Source organism: Pecten maximus, chromosome 18, assembly GCF_902652985.1.
Source record: "Pecten maximus chromosome 18, xPecMax1.1, whole genome shotgun sequence".
NCBI classification, from domain to species: Eukaryota; Metazoa; Mollusca; class Bivalvia; order Pectinida; family Pectinidae; genus Pecten; species Pecten maximus.
In genome coordinates this window covers 20653362-20659793 of record NC_047032.1, presented here as the reverse complement: position 1 = coordinate 20659793, position 6432 = coordinate 20653362, and positions in this window count along the sequence as shown.

The following is a 6432-nucleotide window of genomic DNA, read 5'->3' as shown; positions in this document are numbered from 1 at the left end:
AATGTTATATGTATTACACTATTACCAACCACCAAAGGTTACATGTATTACACTATTACCAACCACCAAAGGATACATGTATTACACTATTACCACCCACCAAAGGTTATATGTATTACACTATTACCAACCACCAAAGGTTATATGTATTACACTATTACCAACCACCAAAGGTTAGATGTATTACACTATTACCAACCACCAAAGGATATATGTATTACACTTTTACCAACCACCAAAGGATATATGTATTACACTATTACAAACCACCAAAGGATATATGTATTACACTATTACCAACCACCAAAGGATATATGTATTACACTATTACCAACCACCAAAGGTTACATGTATTACACTTTTACCAACCACCAAAGGTTACATGTATTACACTTTTACCAACCACCAAAGGTTATATGTATTACACTATTACCAACCACCAAAGGTTACATGTATTACACTATTACCAACCACCAAAAGTTACATGTACATTTTGTATAACACTTTTACCAACCACCAAAGGATATATGTATTACACTTTTACCAACCACCAAAAGTTACATGTACATTTTGTATTACACTTTTACCAACCACCAAAGGATATATGTATTACACTTTTACCAACCACCAAAGGATATATGTATTACACTTTTACCAACCACCAAAGGTTATATGTATTACACTTTTACCAACCACCAAAAGTTACATGTACATTTTGTATTACACTTTTACCAACCACCAAAGGATATATGTATTACACTTTTACCAACTACCAAAGGATATATGTATTACACTTTTACCAACCACCAAAGGTTATATGTATTACACTATTACCAACCACCAAAGGTTACATGTATTACACTATTACCAACCACCAAAAGTTACATGTACATTTTGTATTACACTTTTACCAACCACCAAAGGATATATGTATTACACTTTTACCAACCACCAAAGGATATATGTATTACACTTTTACCAACCACCAAAGGTTATATGTATTACACTATTACCAACCACCAAAGGTTACATGTATTACACTATTACCAACCACCAAAAGTTACATGTACATTTTGTATTACACTTTTACCAACCACCAAAGGATATATGTATTACACTTTTACCAACCACCAAAGGTTATATGTATTACACTATTACCAACCACCAAAGGTTACATGTATTACACTATTACCAACCACCAAAAGTTACATGTACATTTTGTATTACACTTTTACCAACCACCAAAGGATATATGTATTACACTTTTACCAACCACCAAAGGATATATGTATTACACTATTACCAACCACCAAAGGATATATGTATTACACTATTACCACACACCAAAGGTTACATGTATTACACTATTACCACACACCAAAAGTTTGAGTTTCTCGTTGTGACTTTTGAAATGAATACACGTCGATCTGATAGGCGATCATTTAAAGGACGATGCTATGAAGCTAATTTATTTTGTTTGTGTTGATTACATGTATAATATCACATGTCTGTGTGGTGGGAGTCTTTGTGACCGGGAGTGTATACCGGCCGTACAGCATCCATACGTTACTTTTCAGATACAGACTTTTTCGTTACCTTTTAGATCACCCCGGGGAATGGATACTTACTCTTAAAGAACAATGTATATTCATTGAAGGTATCAATCTTTGAGTACTGCTAATACTTTCTGTCTATATATGGTAAGCACCCTATATAGATACTTATATATAATACTTTCTGTATATATATTGGTAGATACCGACACCGCCCCTTCTGTAGCGTCGGTTACATGTAAACAGCTAATAAGCTTATCGGTAAACATGGAGTGTATTTACAGTGTGTAGACTATGGTGGTACCGTGTCTCTCCGTGACTCGTCCTAATTCAGCCAATTCCGGAACAAAATTTCCCCAGAACCCGGGTATTATTTAGTTTAACCATCTAATTTCCGGGCAAAATCGCCACGAATTTCTTCATCCTTAACACTATTTTCCCGAATGCGTGTACGGATATATATACTTATATAGGAATTAATTACCCGTATGTAAGTAATCTGTATGATTTAATCAGAACAAAAGCGACATTCCTCTCTTTCATATACAGTATGTGGTATACAACTACCAAACTACCCGTGCACCTGTTGGTGCCTTAAATAACTGGAACATGTTTTTATTTAAACACAGTTTATAGCATAAATGTAGCAAAAAGATTGGACACAAGTTGTCTATACATCACAACATAAGTTAACATAGAACGTGAATCGGTAGTCATTCGGTACATTCTACAGGTTTCGAACAGTACCATGACTTTCCGAGGAGGGGCCGATATAGTGAGGGTCCGATATAGTGAGGCGATATAGTGAGGGTCCGATATAGTGAGGGGCTGATATAGTGGATCCCTTTCCCAGGTAATATACATGTAACAACTAGTTTTTCATATCTAAGCTAAATTACTAAAATTTGCAGTTTACTTCTGAAAATATCTTTCCCAATTTACCAATCTTCTTCCAAAGTGATACAAAAATGCCCCATTCTAAACAAGACAAAGGCATTATTTATAAACAATATTCTGAGAGAGCATTTTATGATTGCCCCTTCCTGGCCCCAATTACAATGCCATAAACTGATGCTTGTCTGTCTATAACATGAATACCTGTCTGTCAGGAAATCCCACTTCTGTGTATCCGAGTCCGAATAAAGTCGTGCCAACCGGACATCATTTATGACGTAATTGTTAGCCATGCTCTAAATCTCCTTATCATAACTAGTCAATAAAGAAATATATTTCCTCCAATTAAACACGGATAATAACAAATACGACGGTCGGATTTAGACTATGAGGCGTTGACGGTGAGGTGTGTTCCGGATACAGATACGCCCGCCTCCAGAGAAACCTGCTCATAAAGTTGAAGGCTGTCAATTTTATCTGGCCAGTTTGACACGATCCACGGAATAACAACCGGCCGTAAACATAAGGCTATCCTAGATCACAACAACTATCACAACTGTATGGGTCGTAACTTATATAGGCATACTGTAGCGTTATAAAAGAGTAAATGAAAAAATATTTATTTTGCAAAAATTGTGAAACAAGCAATACCAACTTATATTAACCACGCTCGTATGCTCTGATGGGAGAGATATTCCTATGGGAGGAAACCTAAGAACTTGGAGAAACTCCACGTGGTCGGACAGGTGTACCTATATATTCACGTCCGATCGGGAAATCGAACCCCGGCCGCCTTGGTTAAAGGCAAGTCTACATCCAATAGTCACGGGATAAGTTCAAATTCAAACTGGTACAACTATAACATATCTTTTTTAAGAAAACAAGTTTTACCAATTCGTTAACAAATGTTAATTAGAAGATATCCTTTTCACTGAATTCCGCCAAATTTATTAACGCACATATTCTAGTATAATTGACATATACTATATATAAAGACGATTTATCATTTGGATTATGTCAGGGGATCGGGCTGGTCATCACTGAGCAATTGAAATGTTCTTTTGTAAGAACTTGGACGTGGCGCGGTGGTATAAGCTGTGGGTATTTCTGGCTAGGCGATTAGGTGCCGTAGAACGTGGATCCGGTCCGGGCACGAGTCATAAAATTGTCTTCCTTCGTCATATGTGTTACTATGTTACAATTCAATTATATATAAGGAAAAGAAAGATTAGGAAGAAATAAAAACAACAAAAAATGCAGAAGGATTCAAGCGATAGAAGAACAGAGGGATGAAAAGGGTGAGGTTAATTATCGGTAGTTTGTTAATCATTATTATTATCAACACTAATAGCGATTGGAAATGTCTGTTCACGTTGTCAAGCAACTTTTACTTGACTCTTCACTTGACAAATTAAAGGAGGGTACTGGATCCGGTATAAGCTGACTGAAGCTCGATGGTAATTTGAGGTAATGATCGATTCATGTGGCTAAATCGCGGGGCTAGTTTTAGAATATCAGAGACCAGATTTCTATATAGTGCTTGTGTCGGGTGGTCATGGTCCTCTTTTTCTTTTCTGTTTTTTTTCCACAAAGTGGTATAAGTGTACGTCAATCAGTATCTTGTATTGCTACCTGGCTCTCTATGTCAATGTAAATGAAGTATTGTTGACTGTTGACTGGCGAGGAACTTCCGCACGCGCCCAAACACCCAAATGGTCACAACTTGTTTGTTTCTAATTATGTAGTCAGACCGGTTCAATGAGACTACAGAATCTACATCATACAGTATCCAATTTTATGTATGGTCAGAAAACTTGTTTGCTTCCAATTATACGGTCAGACCGATGGGATTAAAATACAATTGATATCTTCCTATTTCTTTATTCTAAAAGCAGGCACTCCGTGTTTATGTTAGTATCTTCAATTTAGACGAAAGGATACATTATCCCGAGCCGGTTGATTGTTTAATTTTGTCGAAAATAAAAACCAAACATTTTAAAAATGTTCGATAATGTCAATTTGCCGGTTTTCCTTTTTGAAGAAGATATTTCTTATTTGGTAGTTTACTCACTAATGGAATCGGTAAAATCGTCATACTAGCTGAGGGATTACCCCGAGGGTATACAGTACAATGCCATAACGACACATTTATCGTAACGATATTTTATTTAAATATTTATTTGCAGGTACATGCACGCCAGCATAAAACATTTAAATAATTCCGTCTTAAGACAAAGGATTCACACATAATGTATGTTTGAAGGGCACGTGGGTCATGCGCACAACACATGTTGCCGAACAACATGTGTCGATAAACGTGTCTCTGGCAGTTTTAATTTGAAATGTACGTGTAGTTAACTCAAAAACCTCCATACTACTTCAAGTTACAGGTAATGGTATAAACATCTTTATTTTTGTTGTTGTTATTTGTGCCTGACGCCAGATATGGCCGGTACGATATACAACATCGGGGGTGTCATTTTTAGCGTCAGATTATCTTTCGATGTTACCCGCATCGCTTTGTTTCCAACAAATTTATTTAGTTCTTACAAGATAAAAAAAATATAGCTTATTAATTATTTAATGAATGTAAATAATACAATAAATGAGATATTCTTCCTGTATGCACACTGAATATTCCAAAACCCTAATATTTGAAAATATCAATAAACATTTTCATTACATAAACTGTGACTGTTTAGTGTTTGAATGTACAAATTTTGTAAGTATACCGTAGCATGACCAGGTTTTTATCTCTATCGATAGGTCCTGGGAGCTTGTTAACATATGATGGGTTTAGTCCCCCCCCCCCCCCCCCCCCCCCCCCCCCCCCCCCCCCAAAAAAAGTCGCAAAATGTGCTATATACACTAGGTAAGGTCCAAATACATGTAGACTGTAACTAATTCTCAAGTCCCTGTGGTATCGTCAACAGTTAGGGTACTCTTTTTTTTCCCGACGAAGTTAAGTTGGTTAATCAGTTTTTCCCCAGTTTTCATAACGCGCTGGTGGAAAATATTAAAGGTTTTCGTGAATATTTCCGGCTAATATCAATTGATCAATGTCCTGTGAAATTTATATCATTTTAAAAAATAGTGAAAAAAGCTTTGAATTAAAAAAGAATACATGATAACTTTATTAAATTTCTGTCGTTTTCTTTTCAAATTTGTGCTGATTCGTAAGAATGAGAGAATTTGACTCATTTTGTAAATATTCAATGGGCCCTTGACACGGGTATCGATAATATAGATTGTACCCGTGACATAACGGGTGTGTTTATAAGGTCGTTATATTGGGGTGTATAATCTGTAAGTGGGGTACACTATCTTGTCCTACTCGATTTACTCTACAGTAAAGTCCAACTAGTGTATACATCCTCATCATTTTACGGTCATTGCGACACTTTAATTCCCAATCCATTTCCTGTACGATAATTGTCCGAAGTGGTCAGTTAGTGACCAGTCATCCATATATCGCATTGTTAGTTTGTCCGACTCCGGTACCTACTCAAACAGACGATGGTCAAAAGGCCGAGAAACAATCAGACAGGCACTATATATGTGTAAATCATAACTATATGTATCGAAAATAGATTTGATATTCCCAAAATGATTATATTTAAAAGTTTAAACAATTAGTCACAGGTACTTGTAAACATGCTAGTACATGTATATACATGTATATCAAACTGTTTAAATAAGAAATATAGCGTATCACGTGAAATTTTCCTTTTTGATTTTTAGAACTTGGTGATGTGTAAGGTATTTATTTGTTTTGTACTGATTTTATAAACCTCATCAATCTAAGATATAATGATACACACATTTGACACTACCTTTTCCACTTGATCCACTGTAGTTTCTTTTAAAGTAGGTTTTTTTTCTCTCTAAAATTGAAAATATTTTAGGTCATTATTGATTTATTGATGATATATTTTGATCCTAGCCCAGTCTCTTTGTCTCTTTCTCTTTCTGTCTCTGTTCTTTT